Source organism: Euprymna scolopes, chromosome 2, assembly GCF_053919585.1.
Source record: "Euprymna scolopes isolate OS-2025 chromosome 2, ASM5391958v1, whole genome shotgun sequence".
Taxonomy (NCBI): domain Eukaryota; kingdom Metazoa; phylum Mollusca; class Cephalopoda; order Sepiida; family Sepiolidae; genus Euprymna; species Euprymna scolopes.
Genome location: NC_136483.1, coordinates 187,337,814 through 187,363,807, shown reverse-complemented (window position 1 = coordinate 187,363,807; position 25,994 = coordinate 187,337,814). Strand labels below are relative to the sequence as shown.

The 25,994-nt window shown below is 35.1% G+C and overlaps 1 protein-coding gene across 2 annotated transcripts in view; it reads right to left on the bottom strand.

Moving 5' to 3' along the window:
• The window catches only part of LOC145299671 (uncharacterized), a 258,060-nt gene extending 236,525 nt beyond the window's left edge, over positions 1-21,535 (bottom strand). Inside the window, exon 1 of one of the 2 annotated variants that reach the window (XM_080144425.1) lies at positions 21,388-21,535. The gene's annotated coding sequence lies outside the window, so the exon portion shown is untranslated. The remainder of the gene's footprint in view (positions 1-21,387) is intronic. The other variant, XM_080144424.1, reaches the window with a different exon arrangement.
• Positions 21,536-25,994: the final 4,459 nt, after the last annotated feature.

Below are 25,994 nucleotides of genomic sequence, written 5' to 3'. Positions count from 1 at the left end.
AAGAACTTATTTACTTTAGACTTGAAGACAACCATATTGTAGTCAGCCGGAAAGCAGGAAAACGGAAGACAATTCCACAGGCGTTCAGTTCTAAGAAAGAAGCTTTGTTCATGGAATCTACGTTTAGGTTTAGGCACAGATAAAGAGTGGGGGAAATTATTGATAGTGTTTACAGCTAGACGAGTGTTTCTTGTGAAAGTTTGGCGAGGGGGGACCATAGATTGAAGCTCAGTTGAACACTTTCCATGAAAATAACGATACATCAGAGACAAACTCGCAACATCTCTTCTGTGAGATAGAGGTTGCAAGGAGGAGAAAAGGACATCTCCTACGAGGCTACGAAGTCTATTTTGAACTCTATCAAGGCAGGACAAGTCCTTTCTAGCAGCTCCTGCCCAGATGTGGCAACAGTATTCCATCCTTGGACGTACCTGGCTCTTATATAGGTAGAGAATAGCATCAGCAGTGAGATATCTACTGGATCGATAGAAAGATCCCACCATTTTTCCAGCGGCCTTGGCAACAGATTTGATATACGTGTTCCATTTAAGATCAGGAGTAATGGTCAAGCCCAGAAGCTTGTCAAAACTTGAGGCCTCCTGAAGACGAGAGCCATTCATTTCAATTGATGACAAATGTGAATTAGAATGTTGATGATGTAAAGAGAGAAGCTTGGTTTTAGATGCATTAAAAGTAACCAGCCACTCCTTTCCCCATTGTACTACGTGCTCAAGATCAGAGGAGAGAGAATTGGAGAGAACTTGGTCGTTTACTGTCTTAGATGTGGTACCATAAATGGTAGTGTCGTTTAGTTGCTATTTCTAATTGGGGACGCGTCGCTGTGTATTCGAAAGAACCTTTACATGTTTCCCCGCAGTGACATAGTCCAAGTACATTGTAGTCTACATTGAACTGTACAGAACTTGCTGTTTATTTTATAAATTACTTTTATATAACAGATTAAAAAGCTTGCCCTATCTCTGAATACACTTTATGTAAAATTTCAAATGTTTAGACCAGAAATTGTCTGAGTAATTTGGTATAGACCGCAGACGTCAATTTTTTTTAAAATTTGACCCCTATTATGACCCCTTAAAATTTATTGTTTCGGGCTCAAATCACTTTATTAAGTTAGATCCAGGTTCAAGGAACCTAAATCTAAAATTTCAAGTGTCTAGACCCAAAATTGTCGGAGGAGTTTGGTAGAGTTCTTAAAGGTCAAATCGTTGAAATTTGACCCCTTAACAGCCAAATTTCTGGCTGACACCCGTCACATCGATTTTCACAAATCTCAGTACCCGGTATTTCAAATTTCGAGTCTATAGACTAAAAATTGACAGAGTTATTGCGTAGGGAAATGTACACAGACAGACAGACAGACAGACAGACAGACACGTTCACTTTTATAGATATATAGATAGATATATGTAATGTATATATATTTAATGTATATATATATGCATATATTAGTGATGGGACGATTCCTATATTTTTCCAGATTCCGATAAAATTGCAATTCCGTGCTAAATTCCCGATCCCGATACACTTGCCGATTCCGATACCGATTCTTTATAAATATCTAATTATTTAACTATAAGATTGTTATTTTCCCCTATTTTCGTAAAAAAAAACACACACATGATTCTGATACCTGCAAATCTTCCGAATATTTCCGATTCCGATTAATCGTCCAAACACTAGCATGTATATATATATATATATATATATATATATATATATATATATATGTGTGTGTGTGTGTGTGTGTAATGTATATATATATATATATATATGTATATATATGTATATGTACATATGTATATATATATATATATATATTTATATATATATAAAAATATGTACATATATATATATATATATATATATATTTATATATATAGTAAGTTATAAAATATATATGGCAATTAAGTGCACAGAATATTCCGCGTTTCATCCACGCTTATACTCAATCTTAGCGTCGATGAAACGCGGAATATTCTGTGTAGCTTAATTGCCATATATATTTTATAACTTACTACCTTACTCTACCTATGTATTGAGCACTGTTGAAGTAAATACTTAAAGTTTACGCATAAATTTATACTTTCGTATATTAATTTATGCGATTACACAAAATGTTTTAAATAATAATAATAATAATAATAATAATAATAATAATAATAATAATAATAATAACAAAGACTTTCGCTGGCGAGGACTAATATTGACCGTAACCAGTTATACAGTCCTTTGAGATTTACATCTCTATTTTTCTCGTTATGCATTGAATATTTGTTCATGAAACCTATATGAAATATGTTCCGTTTTGAATTTTAAAGATTTCCTATTCTGAAAGAAGTTTTTAAAAAATTAATCTAAAAAGGTTATTTTAAAGTTTTTGTTAAAAAAATTCAGATTTTCTCATTATTCAGACCTGTATTACAAAGAGGGGTTTGCAAAAAATGAGCTGTGGTGTGAGGAGAAATACAAACTGAAACAGAGAGAATATTCAGACCTGTAATAATACAAAGAGGGGTTGCAAAAATGAGTTGTGGTGTGAGGAGAAATACAAACTGAAATAGAGATGAGAGGAGTTTTAAAATATAATCTTAAAAAGATAAGATACAAGTTAGAAAAGCATTTCATCCAAGGCATGAACATTGTTAAACAAAATGTTTTTACTATAGGCTTTAAAAATAAAGGTACAAAATTCAATTTGAAATGTAGTTATCTTCAAAGTGCACTTTTATAAATTTTACAAAGTAAGGTATAAAAATTTAATTTAAATTGAATCAAAAAATTACCTTGGATTTATTTTATATAATGCTCATTTTGCTGCAATTTAAAAACATTATCTTTCATCTAGCAACTAATGATATAGATATAAAATTTTCAATGATTTTTTTAAGTGCAACAGAATGTACATTACATTAAAAATCCAAGGCAAAAGATGTTGCCTTGTTGTTAGTTGGAGAAAGAAGATCAGTCTCTTCGGAACGGGGCGTGGCTATGCGAGATTTAAATAAGTTGTTTGAGTTCCCTTATGGGGGCGTTGATTAAGATTTAATAAAAGAAAATACGTATCATATACTTTTAGGAAGCCAAATCACAACGCAGAAATCAATAGTTTTAATACTTGTTTCAAGTTTAAATAATCAAATAGTTTACTTGTTTGAAATTTATATATTTTGGTGTATCAGCATCTTCAGAATTTTATTGATTTTAAGTTCAAACAAGTAAAAAGAATATTGATTATTTCTGTGTTGTGATTTCGCTTTTATTCAACCTTAATCAACTTAATCAACGCTTTGGGACGAAACTACATGATTATTGACAGTCTTTTTGAAGATTGTTAATATTCTATGGTGTAGATTTTATGACAATTGGTAAAATAAGAATCTACATTTTCAAGCCAATAAAATATGCCCACATTTGTCTACATTTGTATATATAGTGTCCTGGCAAGCCAGCTTTTGTTTTGCTGCTTCGGTTGTCTCCACTGTAGCTTTGCCAGGCCACTAATATATATATATATATATATATATATATATATATATATATATACTAGCATTTAAGCCCGGGGTTGCCCGAGTGTTTGGAGGTGTGTGTTGAGCAAAACAAAAAAGTGATAGTAGGATGGCAGACTCGAACCCGCACCACGAAGGAGGAAAAGAACGGAAAAAACCCTGACGTTTTTTGTCGTTACGACAATTGCCAAACCGGAAGTGACGTACGTTTTAATTAAGGCTAGACAATCGAAAAGAGGAGATGACTTTCGAAAATATCAGTAAAAAAGCGACCCCTCCCTGTAGAAAACTGCCCAGTTGAGGGTGAAGATATTAATGTTTTTAACCAATTTTTCGATATTTGTCGTTTGAAAGGTCTAATTACAAAACGGTACGGATTTTGTAAAAATCCGTCGCCCCAGTCGAAAGTTTTAACTCTGTCAATTGTCAGTCTACAGACTCGAAATTTGATATACAGGGTACTGAGATTTGGGAAAATCTTTGTAATCGGATTTCGGCCAGAAATTTGCTTGGTAAGGGGTCAAAGTTCAACGATTTTACCTTTGAGAACTCTACTAAACTTCTACGCCAATTTTGGGTCTAAACACTTGAAATGTTAGGTATAGGTTCCTTGGGTGTGGATCTAACTTAATAACTTGGTTTTAGTCCAAAACAATAAATGGGCTGAAATACTTATATATATATATATATATATATATATATATATATATATATATATATATATATATATATATATATATATATATATATATATAAATGAGTGTAATTGTGAGGCAAGGATTCTACAGTCTCCAATAACACCTCTCCTGAATCGGCTCTATTTGAGTCCAGTGGCAAGGAAAAGTCCAGGACGACTAGAAATAATACAGAGAGCACATACAACACCTGGACGTCCCAAATTGTCACCCATTTAGTATTGACCAAGTCCAACGTTGCTTAACCTCGGTGATCCAGCGGGAACTGGTGTGTCAACGCGATCATTCCGTCTATACGTTACATGTATTTGTATGTATATAATCAATAGGATGTATTTATGCATGCGAGGCCATTGATTTGGAATAAATCAAAAATCTTAAATGCCTTTTGAACATGTTAAATATTAAACTTTCTTGATTGCTGGAACAAAACTCATTATTATTCGAGTTCTAAAAGTATCTAGTGTCGAATATTATCATAGAAAAAATTTTGAAACGTAGAATGAAATCAATTAATTTTACTAGTATCAACTTAGACATTGCTAGACAGGCTTGAAGTTTATGCAAATAACTAACTTTTATTCTATCGTCTCGATTCAACAGCTGTTTCACTTTATGGGCATTTTGTTATTGATAAAAATGCCGTGTTAATATTTATGAAATTACCCCATCCGTGTTACAGAATTCTTCCTATAGATTTTTTATATAAATTGAAATATATCATCTAGGAATATTAATACATTTCTTTAGAATGTAAAGTGTTGGCATAAAGCGAATATTATAGATATATATATATGTGTGTGTGTGTGTGTGTGTGTGTGTGTGTGTGTGTGTGTGTGTGTGTGTGTGTGTGTGTGCATACTTATATGTATATTTCATGATTCTCTGAGGGGTACAAAATTTATATAATGCAATCATGAAGGGAAGACAAAAATTCATGATTAAGGCGTTTAAAATAAAGTCAACGTTTAAAATAAAGTTATCGAGGTGAAGAGGATAAAAAAGCAGAGAAAAAAATGACCAGTTTCGCCCTCGCTTTCTCAAAGCTGTATCGAGCGATTTAAGAGAAACAAAACACGAATGGGAATCGAAAATATGTACAAATAAAAACAGCGTTACATTATCTATCGAAAAAAAAATGGAGGAAAGCGATTGAAATGCAGTAACTTTATATCACATTAAATATTTCTTTCCTTTTTTCTTCTCTTCACCCCGATCATTTTATTTCAAACATTGACTTTATTTTAAACGTTTTAATCATGAATTTTCGTCTTCCCTTCATGATTGCATTATATGTATATGTATTTAAGACTGACGTGGCACCTTCACATTGATTATACCTCCTTCTCCTCCTCCTCCTCCTTCTTCTTCCTTTCTCCTTTTCTCCGTGTATGCTCATCACTTTCACTACACTGATGAAGACTGAAGGATCGGTCGAAAATATGTACTTGTAAAAACAGTTATTAAAACTTAAATTCTTTTCTACTGTTTGCATTTTGGAGACGGAAGTGTTTTTTCGAGATAAGTGAGTTCTATATTAATCCTACTTTTTATTTTTAGATTCAAATATTAATAACTACATTTTATTTCAGTATTTAATTTATGTATATCTGTTTTATTCAATGATAGCTTTTTTTCTCGTCCATAAATGTTTATTTATCTACCAAGTTTATTGCAAAAATAGATTATGAAATTGTACTCATTTTTAGTTCGTGAGAGGGGAATCTATCACCATACTTTCCCTAACACACGTCCGTTGGACTTTTATTAAGTAGAATACTTAATAGTTTTTTATTTTTTATTATTTTTTTAATGGGGAGTAGAAAACGCATTGTGGATGTGTTATCGGCAGCTCCCGTTACTCTCGCTTCTCCTTATTTGTCCCTCAGTCCTTATTTTTTAATGAGTGATTTTTCTGACAAAGGGAGGAGAAAAAGCTGTTTTCTAGGTTGGCAGTATTTTGCGCGAACAGTTGGCAGAGATGGCGGAAATTTTCTGTTTCTATGTCTATCCTTGTAGCCATGTCACTAGTAAGGGTGCTGGAGGTAAACGTTTTATCTGGGCTGACGTTATCCGCCTGATAGTCAGGGACCCGAACATTGGATTAACCACTAAGTAGGCTGTCCTATCAGCAGCTGCAAAGTACTAGGGCTGCTGTATTGCAATTTGGTGAATGGACTCTGGACCATGCAGTAGCTTCTGGTGGGGCCTCTCGATGCCATATTAGTGGATAATTGTTACGGCTTTACCTTATCATGTTCTACAAAAAAAAATCCTTCGTTTATTTTTCTCTCTTAGTTTCCCCTCTCTGTCCTGCTCTAAGTAAATCTGACAGCCTAGTCCACAAATTCCAAAATTCCATCATAACAAGTTTCAAGAAAAAATACATGATTAAACCCGGTTCTCCAACTTCCAACGTAGACCCCTACTACCGTCTCCTTCTCCAACATAAGGGGTCTACGTTCTAACCTTCCAGAGGTTGAAATACAATTACAGGAGACTAAACCAGACCTTTTATTTTTAAGTGAAACTGGCATTGGACAGGCTATTTCCCTAGAAGAGTTCGCAATTAAAGGTTACTCTAACTTAACTTCTAAATCTGACCCCCAAGATCGCCATGGGCATGGAATATGTGCCTATATTAAAGATGGCTTTCCATGTGGTAGGGAAATCTCCAGAGAAGATCCTAACTCACCCTATATGTGCTTCCGGGTTACATTAGCTCACACTACTGCATTTATATTTACTCTCTATCGGCTCCACAACAGCGGAGTTACTATCTTTAAAAGCATATCTGAGAAAATTGACTAAGTCCTATTTGCTTATCCTTCAGCTAAAATTCATGTCTGTGGTGACTTCAATGTTCACAACGTCGAATGGTTGACCCACTCTAACAATACCGATGATGAGGGAAGGTTCTGTCATGATTTCTCCATTGCCTATGACCTCACTCAGATTGTTCAGGAACCCACCCGTGTGCCCGACAATGATGGCCAGTATGCGAGCCTACTAGACCTTTTTCTCACAACTTGCCCTGAACCATGTTCAGTTTCTGTTCTGTCTCCTCTTGGATCTTCCGACCACTCTGTTGTATCAATTAAGATAAAAATGAACTGTAATAAGTCCCCAGGCGTACAGTAAATCGTACAGTAAATCGATACACTAAGGCTGACTGGGATAACTTCCGTACATTTATATCGGATCTATTTCTTCGTTCCATGTTTAAAAAGGATGTGTCCTCTATAGTATCAGACCTGACGGGATGGTTAATTGTGGGTATAGACCGTTTCGTACCCTCAAAAAAGTTCCAGCAAAAATCTAACAGCCAGCCATGGTTCTCTCCAGAATGTGATGCTACCATTGCGCACAGAAATCACTTTTTCCACTGTTTCCAACGTAACAGCTTATGGAAACTAAAGGCGCTTTCAGGACTGCCAGCAACCATTGCAAGAAAGTAATAAAGAACGCAAGAGGGTTGTATGCTCAATCTGTCAAGTCCAAAGTAACTGAGCAGCGGCTTGGTATCCACCAGTTTTGGAAAATAGCAAACAGAATCCTGAACAAAAGCGTGTGCTCTATCCCAACTATCATCAATGGACTTGGGGTAATCTCGTCAGCATCAGACAAAGCCAAACTCTTTGCCAAGAACTTTGCAGCTAATTCTATCCTTTGCGACCAAGGCCGCCAACTCCCAATATTTCATCCTGTATCAGAAAACACACTATGTGATATACATATATCTGGGCGTGATGTTGCCAAGCTAATCAAAAACCTTGATTCCAGTAAAGCAACTGGCCCTGACGGTATTCCAATTATAGTACTCAAAAAACTTCAACCAGAACTAGCACTCATACTTACAAAACTGTTTAAACATTGTCTTAAGGAAAATTGCTTCCCATCACCCTGGAAAATCTCATCAGTATGCCCTGTATTTAAGAATTCAGGTGATCGTTCATCCCCCTCTCAGTACAGGCCAATAAGTCTCCTGAGCGTCATGAGTAAGTTGCTGGAATCTGTGTTAAATAGAGAAATAATCAACCATCTCAGCAAAAATAACCTTCTTAGTGACACACAATATGGTTTCCGTTCTGCTAGATCTACAGCGGATGTGCTTACAGTTATATCTCATAGGATTAGCGAATCTCTCAACAGAGGCAACCTTTCTAGGGTAATTGCTCTTGACATATCTAAGGCCTTTGATAGGGTATGGCATAAAGGTTTACTTCACACGATCTCCAGCTATGGTATAGCTGGAAATGTCTTCTCAATTATTAAATCATTTCTTTCTGATAGGTTCATAAGAGTAGTAGTTGATGGGCAAAAATCAGAAGCTCACAGTATAAATGCTGGAGTCCCTCAGGGGTCTATCCTGGGCCCAACTCTTTTCCTGATCTACATTAATGATCTTCCAAATCACATCCTTACATCATTCGTAGACATTTATGCTGACGACACTACCATCTATGGTAGCACAGCTAAGACAGTAAACGACCAAGTTCTCTCCGATTCTCTCTCCTCCGATCTTGATCACGTTGTACAATAGGGAAAGGAGTGGCTGGTTACTTTTAATACATCTAAAACTAAGCTTCTCTCTTTACATCAACATTCTGATCCACATCTGGCATCAATTGAAATGAATGGCTCTCGTCTTCAAGATGCCTCAAGTTTTGACAAGCTTCTGGGCTTGACCATTACTCCTGATCTTAAATGAAACACGTATATCAAATCTGTTGCCAAGGCCGCTGGAAAAATGGTGGGATCTTTATATCGATCCAGTAGATATCTCACTGCTGATGCAATTCTCTATCTATATAAGAGCCAGGTACGTCCAAAGGTGGAATACTGTTGCCACATCTGGGTAGGAGCAGCTAGAAAGAACTTATCCTGCCTTGATAGGGTTCAAAATAGACTTCGTAGCCTCGTAGGAGATGTCCTTTTCTCTTCCCTGCAACCTCTATCTCACAGAAAAGATGTTGCGAGCTTGTCTCTGCTTTATCGTTATTTTCATGGAAAGTGTTCGACTGAGCTTCAGTCTATGGTCCCCCCTCGCCAAACTTTCACAAGAAACACTCGTTTAGCTGAAAACACTATCAATAATCCCCCGACTCGTTATCTGTGCCTAAACCTAAACCTAAACGTAGATTCCATGAACAAAGCTTCTTTCTTAGAACTACACGCCTGTGGAATTGTCTTCCGTTTTCCTGCTTTCCGGCTGACTACAATATGGTTGTCTTCAAGTCTAACAAGTTCTTGATGAGCCGTTCCATATAAGCTATCAAATTTACCGAATTTTCATTACTAATGATTACTATACTGTCCAATTTCTACTGTACACTCTTTAACCCATATCCTTGAGTGGCCTCTTGGCCTTGATAATGTGGTGATGCCTGTGTAAAAAAAAGTTGGGTTTTTTTTATAATATTATTTTGTATAATAAAGTTTTCTACGTGTCTGAATACCCTATATACCAAATTTCAAGTTGTAGATCAAAAATTCGTTTAGTGTATGGGTTGAGAAGTGTCTCCACAAACGCACATTTTTACGTTATATATATATATATATATATATATATATATATATATATATAAAGGGTTGTTTAATTTGGTACTGCCATGAAAATTGTTATTGCTATGTGCCCAAAAGAACTCGGCTAAAGTTTCAATGTCTCTAATTAATGGACAATAAAGCGCTTTCGGCTCTTTTTCTTATCATAATTGCAATGAGTGAACTTAAAAATCTGAGACGAAACAGCTAAAAGCCTTCCACGCGTATGTACAAAGAATGTCCGGGTTGTTCTCCTTGATAATTAACTGATTCGTGACGCCAGTGTATTAATGGTTGGGGAATAAGTTTTAAGATCGAAAATAGATATTCAAATTATTTGATGATGATGATGATGATGATGATGATGATGATGATGATGACGACGACGACGACGACGACGACGACGACACCCCCACACACCCCAAAATGTGGCGTCTACATCGGATGGCGCTATGCAAAGGAGTTGAAAAAGGTCTGAATGGACCAATGATGGAGAACACTAACCAGACCTCCACTGGAAGAGTGCATAGAAAACTAGGGCTTTATGAAGGCTTTTTGCCACACAAACCCCAGAGAATACCGATGGTCGATGCAAGCGAAAAATCAATAGTAAGCGACTGTTCAGATAACGTGAAGTCACTTGCGTTGGTTATCGAGAAAGGTCCATCCATCCAGTACGGCCGCATCCGAGATTGAACTCACTACACGAGTGATCTTATCGGTAGCTGAATACTTGATGCTTTGCCAGGGCTATCAAGGGTCATTTTTAGATATATATTTGCCAGGGCTATCAAGGGTATTTTTTATGGTGACGCGATCACTAGATGGGATGCCTACGACGGCTTAAGAGAGTCCTATCTACCCTCGAGAGAAGGATAGACCGCGCCAGTTTCTCAAGTTGGTATTTTACCTCGCGGTACATACAGCGCATCGCCTTCCGAAATGGTCACGCATCTGGTACTGACCAGGCTTAACATTGCTTAACTTCGGTGATCTGGCGAGAACCGGTGTGCCAACGTGATTGTGCCGTATATAAAAGAAAGGTAGAGAGGTCTAAAGATCTGAAGAGATTTGCTGTCATCCCGATTCATACCATCAGTTATGGTGATGACCTGCGTGAGAACTTCTAATGAATACACATAAAAACAAACTATATAAAAAGACCAGAATAAACATGACCCAGCAAAGCAAAAGCAAAATTTGCATGTGAATAAAAAAGATGAAACAGTAACTCACATAAGTGAATACAGAAAACTAGCACAAAACGAACACAAAATATGGAGAAATTGGAATCAAACGAAGGATTGATACAATGTCGGTATGATAAGAACAACTGAAACATTAAGAAAAATTTGCAAGTGCAATAACCAATCCCCATTATCAGGTAACATCCGTCAAACCATAGCCTTCGTTCAGTCTCGAGAGACAACTGATACCCCTATAAGGGTAGTTTCCTGTATAATTGTGAAAGAAGTGTTGCGCAATCCTCAGCAACTGTTCTTCTGTGTAGGGACTGTTTGATTCCAATATCAATGAGAAATTCACAACTACTGGAAACAATGCCGAGATGTTTTTTATTGTATGAAAACAACGCTAACAAATAAATACTGGGAACTCAAGGAAAGCGGACATTCGCCGGTACTCGAATGGAAAATAATAAGACAAGCTACCACGTGTAGGGACCTAGACGACCCATGTATATTATGCCTTCATGAAAAATTTGCTATCCTGTACTTTAAAGAACCCCAACATCTATTAAACTGTAGAAGAGAAATAACGAACAACTGTGTTCATAAGATAAAATTTACTCTAGGATAGCGATACAAAATAGTTTTAAAACTAAAATAAAAAACAATAGAAAATAAACAAAACAAAGAAATAAATTAAACAAACATGAATATACATAAAGGATCACACATATATGTATGTATGTATATATATATATATATATATATATATATATATGTGTATATATATGTGCATATATGTATGTACATATATATATATATATTTATATTTAAACTAACATAAAAAAAACATAACCTAGATTTAAAACAGGTCAAGAAACTAGATATCCAGGCTTAATAGAGCACTCACAAAGGAACAGGTGAACCAGAGGTCAAATAGGCCTTTGTCCGATATCATGTTCATTGGCTGATAGGAAGGGCGCGGTGGATACTAGAAAGCTGATTGACTAACTAAAATCTCAATAGAAGGTGCGTATATAAAAACGACAGACAACCACAAAATTCGCGCATATGCCTGAAGAGTCATAGAGTGGGTGAAACGCGGAATATCCAGTGTAGCTTAATCGCCATATATATTTTATAACTTATTAACTAGCTCTACCTACGTATTGAGCACTTTTGAATTAAATACTTAAAGTTTACGCATAAATTTATACTTTCGTATATTAATTTTATGTGAGTAAATGAAGTAGTTATATATATATATATATATATATATATATATATATATATATATATATATATATATATATATATATATATATGATAGCAGTTAATATACAACGCTGCACTGACTTTGGGCGATCGTTCATTTATAATAATGTTTTTCTTCGTTTCAGGAAGCCACGTTTAATTTTCTATGACCGCCTTTCAACCACCGCCCTAACTTGTACCGGGTTTTAATAAGCCAATATCGAAGTTCATTAGACTTATTTATATAATCGAGTAGTTTCATTCGAGTAGTTTTATTCATTAATTTCTTTGTTAATTCATTATTGAACGCAATAATTCACATGTTAAACTATATATATATATATATATATATATATATATATATATATATATATATATATATATGATATATATATATATGGATATATTAAAAACATTCGTCATTTACCTAACCAATGACCTAATTAAAAAAGAAAACTGAACATGAGGTCAACTAAAACAACGTATCGTATCTTTTGAAAGAGTAACAATTTTTGCAGTCATAATGACGTCCAAATTTATGTTGTTTATTTTTAGTGAAAATGAAATGGTCATACTTTGGAGGAAATAAATATTGAGAAGGATGCAAAAAGATGATATTAATATTTTACAAAAAAAGAAATTAAATCTCGAATAATTAATTTACAATAAACATTAATATTTGATTGAAAATGGAAAACTTACATGTTTTATATTATTACCTTGCACGCTGTACGGGAAGCGAGAGTATTAGCAAATGAAAACGCTAGAAATATGTTTTACTACCGGTGAATAACGTCCAAATTTATGTTGCTTAAGTGAGAATAATATAGTCATACGTTGGAGAAAAATAAATAAAGAGAAAATGATTTAATTTAATTTTGTATACAAAGAAATTTGATCTCGAATAATTAATTTATAATCAATATTAACCTTCGAGGGAAAAGGAAAACTAACATATTTATTATTATTATCATTATTATTATTATTGTTGTTGTTTTTGTTATTATCTTGAAGACTGTACTGTCGATCGAAAAACCTCTGTCATTACACGGTGTAATGGTCACAGTCAGGCTCTTTCAGACTGTGGGAGTAAAACATTATTCAACTTTTTTATCTATGACAAACAAAACTAACACAGCGATGAGTTAAGTATTAAAATCTATAAAATGATTTTTTTTGTTTGTTTTAACAACACAGAAAAATATTTGCGAAAACTTAATGATTTAACAGTTTTAAGTTTGTTAATAGAACTATTAATGTACATTATATAGGAGTAGACTGTCTTTATTTTATATATAGACATACAGAAGATAGATATGACGTTAAAAGTGGTCATCAGATTTGTTAAAATTAAAATTATTTTAATTATTTACCGTAAATGTCGTTTCTTAACAAATGTAATAATATTAATTGTGTTTGATAAAAAAAAATAAATACGAACAACACAAATTACACGTAACAATATTAGTTTTACATTATTTTTTGTATTTACATCCAGCTGCTGCTGCATGAATGATGCCGAAAATATTGTTTGTGAATAGGAATATGTTCTTAAAAAAAAACATTAGAAGAATCTAAGAAAACTGGAACGGACAGAATTTCCACTTGATACATGGAACATGAGCGAGATAGATCGGCAATAATACTGTAATAACTGAAAAGACAACTTTGATAACCGTCAAAAGCGAAATGCCTCCTAGGATCTTTGTTCGGTGTCCACACATTTATCCTTAATTTGATAGCTAAATAGCTAGTTAAAAGAATATTGGTCTCTTTCACTCATGTGTGAGCCATTTATCTCAAAAATAAAACTTTAAACTAAAACTTCCAACGAACGCCTTAGTTTCCTTTTCTGTACACGTTAACAAGTTTTATTTGTCTAGCTCAACTGATTGCGAATGGCGGTCATGTGGATGAAGAAGACTAAAAGGGATTAATGTAGTAATCACGAGATGAAGCTCAACATCGACAATGATGATGAAGAAGAAGAAGAAGAAGAAGAAGAAGAAGAAGAAAGAGTTGGAAAATGATAATTCACACACTATAAGTATCGGAGGCATATAAGCTGGTCGCTTGATGAATAAGAAAAGTATAGAAGAAACTAGTGAACGCGCTAAAGATGCGCAAAATAGAAGTGAGCGCATATATCCACCCTTAAGCACTTTTAAGTAATTAAAACATCATAGATAGATAGATAGATAGATAGATAGATAGATATGAACGGGTGTCATGGATGCGTAGATAAATAGATTTCCATAAAATAAGATAAGTTATGGTATGCATTATATAAATATACGGATATATATGTGTATGTGTGTGTGTGTGCGTGCGTGTGTGTGTGTGTGTGTGTGTGTGTGTGTGTGTGTGTGTGTGTGTGTGTGTGTGTGTGTGTGTGTGTGTGTGTGTGTGTGTGTGCAAATATGAAGAAAGAAAATACAAATAGCACTATAATTATTTCTAAATTGCTAGTTTGTTTGCCTTGTGGATGAAACACCTGGTACCGCTGTCCGCATTTGGAAATTAGCTGTATTGGGATTTCGTTGGATGTGGGTATACTTGCTATGTCTAGACAGACTGAAAAGCCGTGATACTACGATAGAGCTGCATTTGAAAACAGTAAAAACATAAGGAATCCAAGAACTCCTTCTTACAACCGCAAACATTATATTGCTCTTTATTCGAATTGTTTACTTTCGGCATTCTTTTTTAAAATGTTCTTCCTTTGAAGATTGTAACGCTGGGTATGGGGCAGCCAAACCAGCTGGCAACATTGTTCTGCTTTTTATTGGAGCTAACCGAGAGCTCTTTTTAGTATCCTCGTTGTTCTCTTAAGTGCAATTGTCTGGATCTTTTTTGCACTTGGTTCACCAGGAATATTAGTTAGATAGGACTTTCTACTTTTTTTTTTCTTTGAAGATTGTAACGATGGGTATGGGGCAGCCAAACCAGCTGCCAACATTGCCCTGCTTTTTATTGAAACCAACCGAGAGCTCTTTTTATTATCCTCGCTGTTCCCTTAAGTGCAATTGTCTGAATCTCTTTTTTTTTTCTACGAGTATGAACATTCACGTTATGAATAAAAGAAAGTAAAACTTTTTCTTGTGCTTGATAAATGATCGACGCAAACGCAGACCTCTAAAATTTCAAATCTTTAGACACCAAATTGGCGGAGAAATTTAGTAGAATTTGCAAAGGTCAATTCTTTCAGCTTTTGGCAGCCAAATTTTCATCCAAAAACGGATTTAAATATTTGGTGCATGTCTGAGTTATTTGGTAGGGAAATGTACTCACACACATACGCACGCACACATACACACACACACACACACACACATTCTCACTTCTATAGGTATACTAGCAGTACCTACCAGCTTTTCCCGGGCCCTTTGTACTGTTCATAACTTTATCTGCATATGTATATATTAAAAAGTGTGAATATGTACGGTAATGCCTTTCTACATAATAGACTTCCTTAACAACCATAGGGAAAAGTTGGTAGAGACCGCAGACGTCAAATCTTTTTTAAATATAACTCCAGTTTTGACCCCTTAACATTTATTGTTTTGGGTTCAAATTAAATTAAAATATTTGACCTATGTCCAAGTTACCTTCATCTAAAATTTCAAGTGGTTAGACCCAAAATTGGCGAAGGAGTTTGGTAGAGTCTGCAAAAGTTAACTCTGTCAACTTTGACCTCTTGCCAAAAAAAAATTCGCCCAAAAACAGATTAAGAAGCTTGTTGCATGTCTGAATACACTTTATCTAAATTTTAAATGTTTAGACCCAAAATTGGCTTAATAGTTAACTCGAGGCCGCAAAGGTAAAATCTTTTGAACTTTAACCCCTTGGAAGCCAAATTTTCAGCAAAAGAAAACAGTTAAAAAGCTTGCTTTATGTCTAAATACACTTTATGTAAAATTACAAATGTTTAGACCAAAAATTGACTAAGCAATTTGGTAGAGACCGAAGACGTCAATTATTTTTTTTTTATTTTGACCTCTTAACGTTTATTGTTTTGAGATCAAATCAAATTAAAAGTTAGATCCATGTCCAAGGAACCTATATCTCAAGTTTCAAGTGTTTAGACGAAAAATTGGCAGAGGAGATTGGTAGAGTTCTCAGAGTTCAAATCGTTGAACTTTGACACCTTAACAGCCAAATTTCTGGCTGAAAAACGATTAAATACATTTTCCCAAATCTGAATACCCCTTATGTCAAATCTCGAAAGTGTAGCCCGAAAATTGACAGAGTTATTTGGTAGGGAAGTGTACACAGACAGACACACATTTTCACTTTTATAGATATAATAGATATTTTAAATGCTTATATATAGGACATTCAAGTTTACAAAATGAAAAATCCGGGAAGCTGTAAAAGGATGTATGACTGTTAATACTAACATTTATAGGAGAATACAAACTAGACGAGAATATTCAATACTCGAGATTGAGCATCGGTATAACAACCTTCAAAATTTAATTCATATTTACTAGCATGGGCACCCGGCGTTTCCCGGGTGTTTGGGGGTGTGTGTTGAGCAAAAAAAGTGGTAGTAGGAAGGTAGGCTCGAACCCGTACCACGAAGGAGGAAAAATACGTGAAAAAAACGTGACGTCTTTGCTGTTACAACCACTATAAAACCGGAAGTAGGTTTAAATTAAGGCTAGTCAATCGAAAAGAGGGGATAACTTTCAAAAATATCTACGAAAAAAGCGACCAATCCGTAGAAAAGTGCCCAGTTGAGGGTGAACAAATTAATGTTTTTAGCCAATTTTGCGGTATTCGTCGTCTGAAGGGTCGAGCTTCAAAACGATACTCATCTTGTGAAAATCCGTTGCCTCTGCCGAAAGTTTTAGGCAGACATGCAAACATACATACATACATAGATTTATATATTTGTAGCTCAAATTTTTTACCCAAACCGATTAAAAATCTACCTCTGAATACTCTTTATGTAAATTTTCACCTGTTTAGACTAGAAATTGTCTGAGTAATTTGGTAGAGACTGCAGAGGTCAAACGTTTTGTAAATTTGACCCCTATTACGGCCCTTTAACAGGAATTGTTCGGGGCTCTATTAAAGTTATTAAGTTAGATCCATGTCTAAGGAACCTATATCTACAATTTCAATTGTTTATTTCCAAAATGACGGAGGAGTTTGGTAGAGTTCTCAAAGGTCAAATCGTTGAACTTTGACACCGTAACAGCGAAATTTCTGGCCGAAAACCGATCAAAAAGATTTTGCCAAATCTCAATACTATGTATATAAAATTTCGAGTCTGTAGACTGAAAATTGACAGAGTTATTGCGTAGGGAAATGTACACAGACAGACAGACACACAGAAAGACACTTTCACTTTTATAGATACACTAGCATTTCAGCCCGGCATTTCCCGGGTGTTTGGAGGTGTATGTTGAGCAAATTTTTTAACTCTGACCCCTATTATGACCCCTTTAAAATTTATTGTTGGGGTTCAAATCAAGTTATTAAGTTAGATGCATGTCCACGGAACCTATATCTAAAATTTCAAGTGTTTAGACCCACAATTATCGGAGGAGTTTGGTAGAGTTCTCAAAGGTCAAATCGTTGACTTTTGACCCCTTAACAGCCAAATTTCTGACCGAAAATGGATTACATAGATTTCCCAAATCTCAATACCCTGTATATCAAATTTCGAGTCTGTAGACTTAAAATTGGCTGAGTTATTGTGTAGGGAATGTGCAAAGACAGGCAGACACACACACACTTTCACTTTTATAGATATATTACCACGGGTGCCCGGCGTTGCCCGGGTATTTGGAGGAGTATAATGAGTAAAAAAAAAAGTGGCAGTAGGAAGGCAGACTCGAACACGTACCGCGAAGAAGGAAAAGATCGTGAAATAAACGTGACTGCTTTGCTGTTACGACCTACGCTAAACCGGAAGTGACGTAGTTTAAATTAAGGCTAGACAATTGAAAAGAGGGATGACTTTCGAAAATATCGGCGAAATAAGCGGCCCCTCCCTGTAGAAAACGAATTACACAGATTTTCCCAAATCTCAGTACCCTGTATATCAAATTTTGAGTCTGTAGACTTAAAATTGACAAAGTTATTGCGTAGGAAAATGTAAACAGACACACACACAAACACACATACACAGACACGTTCACTTTTATAGATAGATAGATAGATAGATAGATAGATAGATAGATAGATAGATAGATAGATAGATTAAACAAAAATATCTACGTATACATAAACATGTATGGAAACAATTTTATGTTTACTGTAAACTTTTTACGCAAATATTATGCAAGTATAAATCATGTGGAATATCTGCAAGAATATAATTACACGTAATAGTTAACTAAGGATTATCATCCCATAAGAAAACCGAAAAAAACTAATAGGGAATTAATTAAAATGAATGTTTAAAAAAAATATGCAAATTAGCTAGATCTTTTGTTAGGGAATGCAATCCCACAACCCATGTATAAGAACATTGTATTTTCTTTTTAAATAAATAGAAAAGAGGGGGTTTAATATGAATATCAATACACACAAAAGAAAAACGAATTTATAGGAGTATAGACTAGCATGGGTATCCGGCGTTGCCCGGGTGTTTGGAGGTGTATGTTGAGCACAAAAATAAAGTGATAATAGGAAGGCAGGCTCGAACCCGTACCGCGAAAGAGAAAAAGAACGTGTAAAAACGTCTTTGCTGTTACGACCACCGCTAAACCGGAAGTGACGTATGTTTAAATTAAGGCTAGTCAATCGAAAACAGGGGATTGCTTTCGAAAATATCGGCGAAATAAGCGGCCCCTCCCTGTAGAAAAGTGTCCAGTTGTGGGTGAAGAAATTAATGGTTTTAGCCAATTTTACGGTATTTGTCGTCTGAAGGGGCGAGCTCCAAAACGATACTGATCTTGTAAAAATCCATCGCCTCTGTCGAAAGTTTTAGGCAGACATGCAAACATACATACATACATACATAGATTTATATATTTGTAGCTCAAATTTTCGACCCAAACCGATTAAAAAGCTTGCCCTATCTCTGAATACCCTTTATGTAAAATTTCAAATGTTTAGACCAGAAATTGTCTAAGTAATTTGGTAGAGACCGCAGAGGTAAAAAATTTTTTAACTTTGACCCCTATTATGACCCTTTAAAATTTAGTGTTTAAGACTGAAATCAAGTTATTAAGTTAGATCCATGTCCAAGGAATCTATATCTACAATTTCAATTGTTTAGACCCAAAATTATCGGAGGATTTTGGTAGAGTTCTCAAAGGTCAAATCGTTGAACTTTGACCCCTTAACAGCCAAATTTCTGACCGAAAATGTATTACATAGATTTCCCAAATCTCAATACCCTGTATATCAAATTTCGAATCTGTAGACTGAAAATTAACAGAGTTATTGCGTAGGGGAAATGTACACAGACACACAGACACACACGTTCACTTTTATAGATATATTAGATTACCTGTGACCCGTTGGGTCAGTATGTTATATTAGCTAGGAAATTCATGTGTGAGCGTGACACTTGTGACGTAAAGAAAATAGTTTGGTTTTTTTTTTACATAAAAGAAACATTTCTATGAAAGTTTATTAAAATGAAAAAAGAATATAGATAGATTTCTATGAGTCGTTCTGTTTATTATAATTGATTATTTTTGAAAAGATTACAGTTACTGAATTATAAGTGGTTGGCCATACTTATAGGTAAACGTGGACTGAACAGATACGATAACACTTATTATAGTTAAATTCAAATTTTGATATTTCTGCTTTTTTTTTTTTTACATCGTTCATTTCTGAATTACAAGTATTACAAGTATTGTATTTCTGTATTTAAAACCCCACTCTTCCCATGTTAAATAATAATTTCGAAATAATAACGTTCATATTTCGACGTCCCAATTGTTCTTTTATTTATTTTAAACTCCACTCTTCCCATGTAAAATAATATATATATATATATATATATATATATATATATATATATATATATATATATATATATATATATATATATATATATACCAAATTTATTGAATGAAATTAATAAAATAAAAAAATGACAAGACTAGCTAACCGTTTTCGAACCTCGCTCAACAGAGCTAAATCTTGGTATGGTTACAACGATTAAAAATAATATGAAAATGAATCCTGGGGGACAAAAACTGGGCAAGGAATCAAACAGAAACTACATTAAGTCCTTAAGATTTAGAAGTTTCAAATACTTAATATAGATGCTTTCTAGAATTTTCAAATTAAAAACGGAGAACAAGTCGACACTAAACTTAGAGACACTAACACGGTTATTCATAAGGTGCTGAAAAATGGCCAAACCGTACTTATTATTCACAACTTCTAATGAAATACATTAGAAATTATCTATTTAAGAGGACGGCATACCAAGAACTTGTTTACACTGGATTTGAAAACGGCAATGTTATAGTCAGCTGGAAAGAAGCACCGCGATATTGTGTTTAACAGGCGTGCAGTTCTGGGGAAAAGAATCTTTGCGCATGGAATATTTGTTTACTTTAAGGCAGAGATAGAGTAGGGGAAATTGCTGACAGTGGTTGTAACTAGACGAGTGCTTGTTGTAGATGTTTTACAGAAGTGATTATAGAGTGAAGCTGAATCAAGTACCTGCTATAATAATAACGATAGAGCAGAGATAACTCGCAAAATCTAAATATCTCCCTTTTTTAACGTAATGCAGGGGGTTCCCAACCTTGTTTTTTAGTCCGCACCTCTCGAGAAATTTTTCTGAAACCTCGTGTTCAAGGATAAGTTTCGTGAATTTTGACAAATATTTCATTATTCTGAAAAAAAAAAAAAAAACACCAGCTGCCAGGCAGTGCTGCAGCGACTGTCGCCTGAAGTTGTTTAATACCGTTAGCAAACACGTTTAGTTTAAGTCCTAAACTTTGGGACGTTCTGAATTCGCGGGTAAATACATGGTTGGATTAAATCTATTCAGCCAAGTATAAAATGGTTACTTAATAACAATATTTAGCCCGAAAATGAAAGCAAAAACGTAGTACATTGCAAAAGAAAACAAAGGCAAAAGAGTAATATATAACCAATACCCCATTTTTTATCGAAACTTTTCTCGCGTTCCGTAGAACATCGTTTCAGGTTGAGGAGCCTTGCCGTATGAATTATTTTCGAATTACTTACCCAGAGATATAAACCTGATTCAATGCAAAAAGCCATTGGTACAATTCCAGGAGATGCTTATAAATACGTGTTTTCTAATCAATGATGATTTTCAAAAAGGCTTAGATAACAATAGATCCTCAATGAGTTGTTATGTATTAAATTGTATGTGTGTATATATATATACATATATATATATATATAGAGAGAGAGAGAGAGAGAGAGAGCGAGAGAGAGAGAGCGAGCGAGAGAGAGATGTATGTGGGTGACGTGTGTGTTGTAAATAATGGTGTGTGTATATATGTGTATAAATTCTAATACTTGGGCATATGTATGCGGGTACACGTAATTTTGTTTTCTGTTTAAATGCGTCACGTGATACTGATGATATTAGCACATTAAATTGAATAGGAGCAATAATAATAGAGGTAGAAATCAACCAGAGAAGAAAGAAAGAACAAAGAAAGAAAGGCAATAGTAAATATAAGGGAGGGTGGATATCGAAGAAGATACAGAAGAAAGAAATACAGAATATTATGGGGGGGGGGGCAAAGAGAATAGTTAGTAATAAGACAGAGGGGCGAGAGGAAGGGTGCGAGGAGGCAAAACCAGCGCTAGGTAAAGTCAAAAAGAAAAAAAGAATGAAGTAAAACAGATAGGGGAAATATTAACTGAAGGGCAACGCTGAATAGAGGAGATAAATGAGGAGTAAAAAGACAGAGGATAGTGAGAGGGAGTGAGGGGAGTGAGAGATGAGGACAGATAGGCTTATAATGAGAAAAGCAGAGTTAGCTGAAGGGGGAACAATATTTATTGAGAGGCTAAAAGATAGGTGCAGGGGAGAAATAAGGAATATGGAAACTAGTAAATATACGAAGGGATTAACAGGCCAAGAAAAGGATACAGAAAGAGTATTAAATACATGGAGAAAGGGGGGAAGGGAAAAGGAGTGTTAGAAATGATGAAAGGCGAGGTGATGATAGAAAGAGAGTGGTTCGATGTGGAATATATTCTGAGGGAGAAAGAGAGGAGAAACAGCGCACGTGCGTAAGAGAGAGAAATGAAAGAGGGAGAGAAAGTTGAGGGCAAACATCTTTAAAGATATATATATATATATATATATATATATATATATATATATATATATATATATATATATTCCAAGTGGTAACATCTGTTGAGCCATTGATCTTAATAACAATGGAAGTCAATCGTTAAATAAAAACCGAGGTTTCAAAAAGGTAATTAAAAACGGTAATATGTACGAGATATATATAAGTTTTTACTGGCTTTGCCCGGTCGTAAAATACGCTTAAATATTATATTTTAATTTGTCCAGATTTCGTATATATTATTATAGAGAATTTGGGTGTCATCAGCCAGAAGTTGAGAGTATTACGTCGAGGGGCACAAGTCGAGGGGCACAAGTCGAAAGACATAAATGCTATGAGTTCATCAGGGCACTTTTCATTAAAGTACTTGCAAAGCAGGTACAGAAATGCAACATTCCGGCGATGTCCGGTCGTAAAATACGCTTAAATATTATATTTTACTTTGTCCAGAGTTCGTATATATTATTATAGAGTTGTGATTTTAAAAGTAAATAAAAAATATTTGGGCGCCATCAGCTAGAATCGAAACCAAAAGCTAAACTGTAGCATTCGAAGTTGGTAACGTTACCACTGTACTAACGTGATATACATATGAACTGATTAAAAATAAACTAAGATGAATGTACAAAAAATGTTTAACGATTTGTAAGATTTCGAGCCATTTTTGACCCTTTAAAACTATTTTAATCGGCTAAAAAAAACATAAAAGAACACTCTATAAAACAATCCAATTATGTGAGGCTCCTAGCGCCGCTCTGTGACTTTTAGTTTTAGAAGAGATAGTTTGAAAATATGAAGACAGACATAGTAAGTTTTATAAATTAGGTTTTTTTTTTTTAATTTGTCTTTTCTTTCACCACAAACAATACATATTGCCACTGAAATCATAAAGGGATACTATTTGGGATCGTGTCTAACATGAGACCGTTGAGAGTTGAACAGCAAGATCTCTATTCACATTACATTTAAACTTCAGCAGGTTAGTACAGTCAGGAAGCAGGAAACAGGAAAGGAATTCCAAAGTCTAGCAGTCTGCTGTGAATAAACTATTATAGTAGAAATCTTTCAGACTTCTAGGGGCATTAAAAGTCAAGGGGTGGGATTTTACTGCTTATCGGATTAGTTGAGAGTCACAAGTGCTATGAGTTCATCAGGGCACTTTTCATTAAAATACGTGTACAACAGGAATGCAACACTGTGGCGATGGGGCAGAAGGTGTGTAACATAATACATATGAGCGCGCGGGAAAATATCAGCAGCAGCGAAGGATAGCTGCTTTGCGAAAAGATTAGCATCATCAGCAGTGGTCGAAAAAAGTGCAGATGTAAATTAGGAAGTGTGCGCGAGAAGAAAAATGAAAAAAGGTGGGAGGTAGAAGAAAAGTGAGACGTCGAGCAAATTAGACGTGTAAAGCTAAGGCGAGAAATGGCTGATAGAACAATTGCAGATGGCTAAAGTGAGGTCGGAGAAAAGTGTACACAAGCCGAGAGTCGAAGTGAGGTCGAAGAAAAGTGTACACAAGCCGAGAGTCGAAGTGAGGTCGAAGAAAAGTGTATACAAGCCGAGATGGACGATTGCGAGAGACTTTATAGTGGTGTCGAAACAATTATAACGGTAATAAAAAAAACTTTACATCAATAAATTATGTAATTTATTCGTTTCTCTTCCAAAATAACGCATTGTCTCTTGTTTTAGTCTCTTAGTTTATCTCGTCTGCCATGTAATTAAAAGTTTCTCACCACCACGAGCCAAACGTTCGTCTTCCATGGCACGTAATTTCTTTTCCGGTCCTTGCAACGTGGTGCATTTTTTCTTTCTTCTTCTTTTACTTCTCTTCCTCCTCTGTGACTTAGCGCACTTGTTCGGTCATTTGCATATGTGTTATGCAGCTGCTGCTACCAACGATAAGAGCTCTCTTACAATACGGGTTTACTTAATAACAAGTAATGCCCACGTTACATCACATCTTGGGAAGAGCTGTTTAGAGCACCCTCTCCTTCCTTGACCGGGTACAAAACCGGCTTTGAAATCTAGTGGGCAATATCCTTTTCTTCTCCTTAATACCTTTGTCTCATAGTAGAGACGTTGCGAATCGATCTCTGATTTATCGTTAATTTCATGGCAGGGTTTCGACTGAGCTTCAGTCTTTGGTCCCTTTCCGTAAAACATTCTCAACAAACACTCGTCTCTCTACAACAATTGTCAATAGTTTCCGTGATTATCAATCTGTATCTAAAACTAAACGAAAAATACATGAACAAAGTTTCTTTCCAAGAACTGCCCGTTTGTGGAACATAATACCGCGAAGCTGCTTTCGAGGATAATAAAAAAAATAGTTATTTTCAAATCCAATGTAAACAAGTTTTTAGAAAGCCGTCCTCTTAAATGATCAAATCCTATCAATTTCCACCATTAATGGCCATCACGGTTTTGTCTCACCGGCCATCTGAACTCACTAACCCTTATCCTTGAGTGGTATTTGGACCTTGGTAAGTGATGACGTCGTTGTAAAAAAAAAATTAAAAAGATAGAGACATTGTCTGAATGCAGATTCATTGTAAAATGTGTGTGTTTTTTTTTTTTTACATAAATGTCACCACTTATCAAGGCCGATAGGCCACTCAAGGATAAGGGTTAAAGAGTGTAGAGTAGTCAAAAGGACAATATAGTAATCTATAGTAATGGAAGTTGGGTAAATTTGTGTTGGCAAAACTTTGACCCTATAGTCACTTACAAATAAAACCCTACCTAGATTTTTCCCATCTCGTTCTGATGAATTCTGATCATCATTTCTTAAATGAAGCTGGCCATCAGTAATGAATCCAACTACATGATCACCCGTATGTTACTGTTCTGTGTTACGCAATGACCCTATTCTCTTCGTCATCTTTCCATGTTTGGGCTGTGATCTTCTCGCGGTGTAACGTAGCACGGATGCACGGATGTAAATGCCTGAGAAGTGACGTCATTGATGGGTGGTAAACCGACTATAAAAAAAGAGAAAGATAAAGATCTCCTGAGAGACGAGATAACGTTTGAAATCTTGTGAGACATAAAGAACGTTCTAGATCACATGGGTGACGTCACAGCTTCAACGACGAGAAAATAAATGCTATTGCCAAAAAAAAGTGATTTAGAGTTGTTTCCTATTCTTTGTCTTGGTCTCCTTTACGACTGAAACTGCACACAGCGTGTGTCGGTTTGCAGACCACGGATTGTTGACAAAACAACTAGTGCATGAGGCACAATTCAAACTTTTGCTGAGTTTTCGAAAGTTTTATTTAAAGAAAGTTTCTAACAATCAGATATATAAAAAAATAAATCAGTGTCGTTTAGATTGTTCAAACTACTGTTCTTATCTTGAGAGTTATCCCTGTAACATTTCTGTTGATGTAATCTTCGACTTTCTTCAGGTGTATCTTATTGAACTCAAGAATCTTTCTGTTGAAATCGGGAATTTGTACGAAATGTCGAACGGAAAACTTTATTTAATCCTTTTCCTTCTCTTCCTCCTCT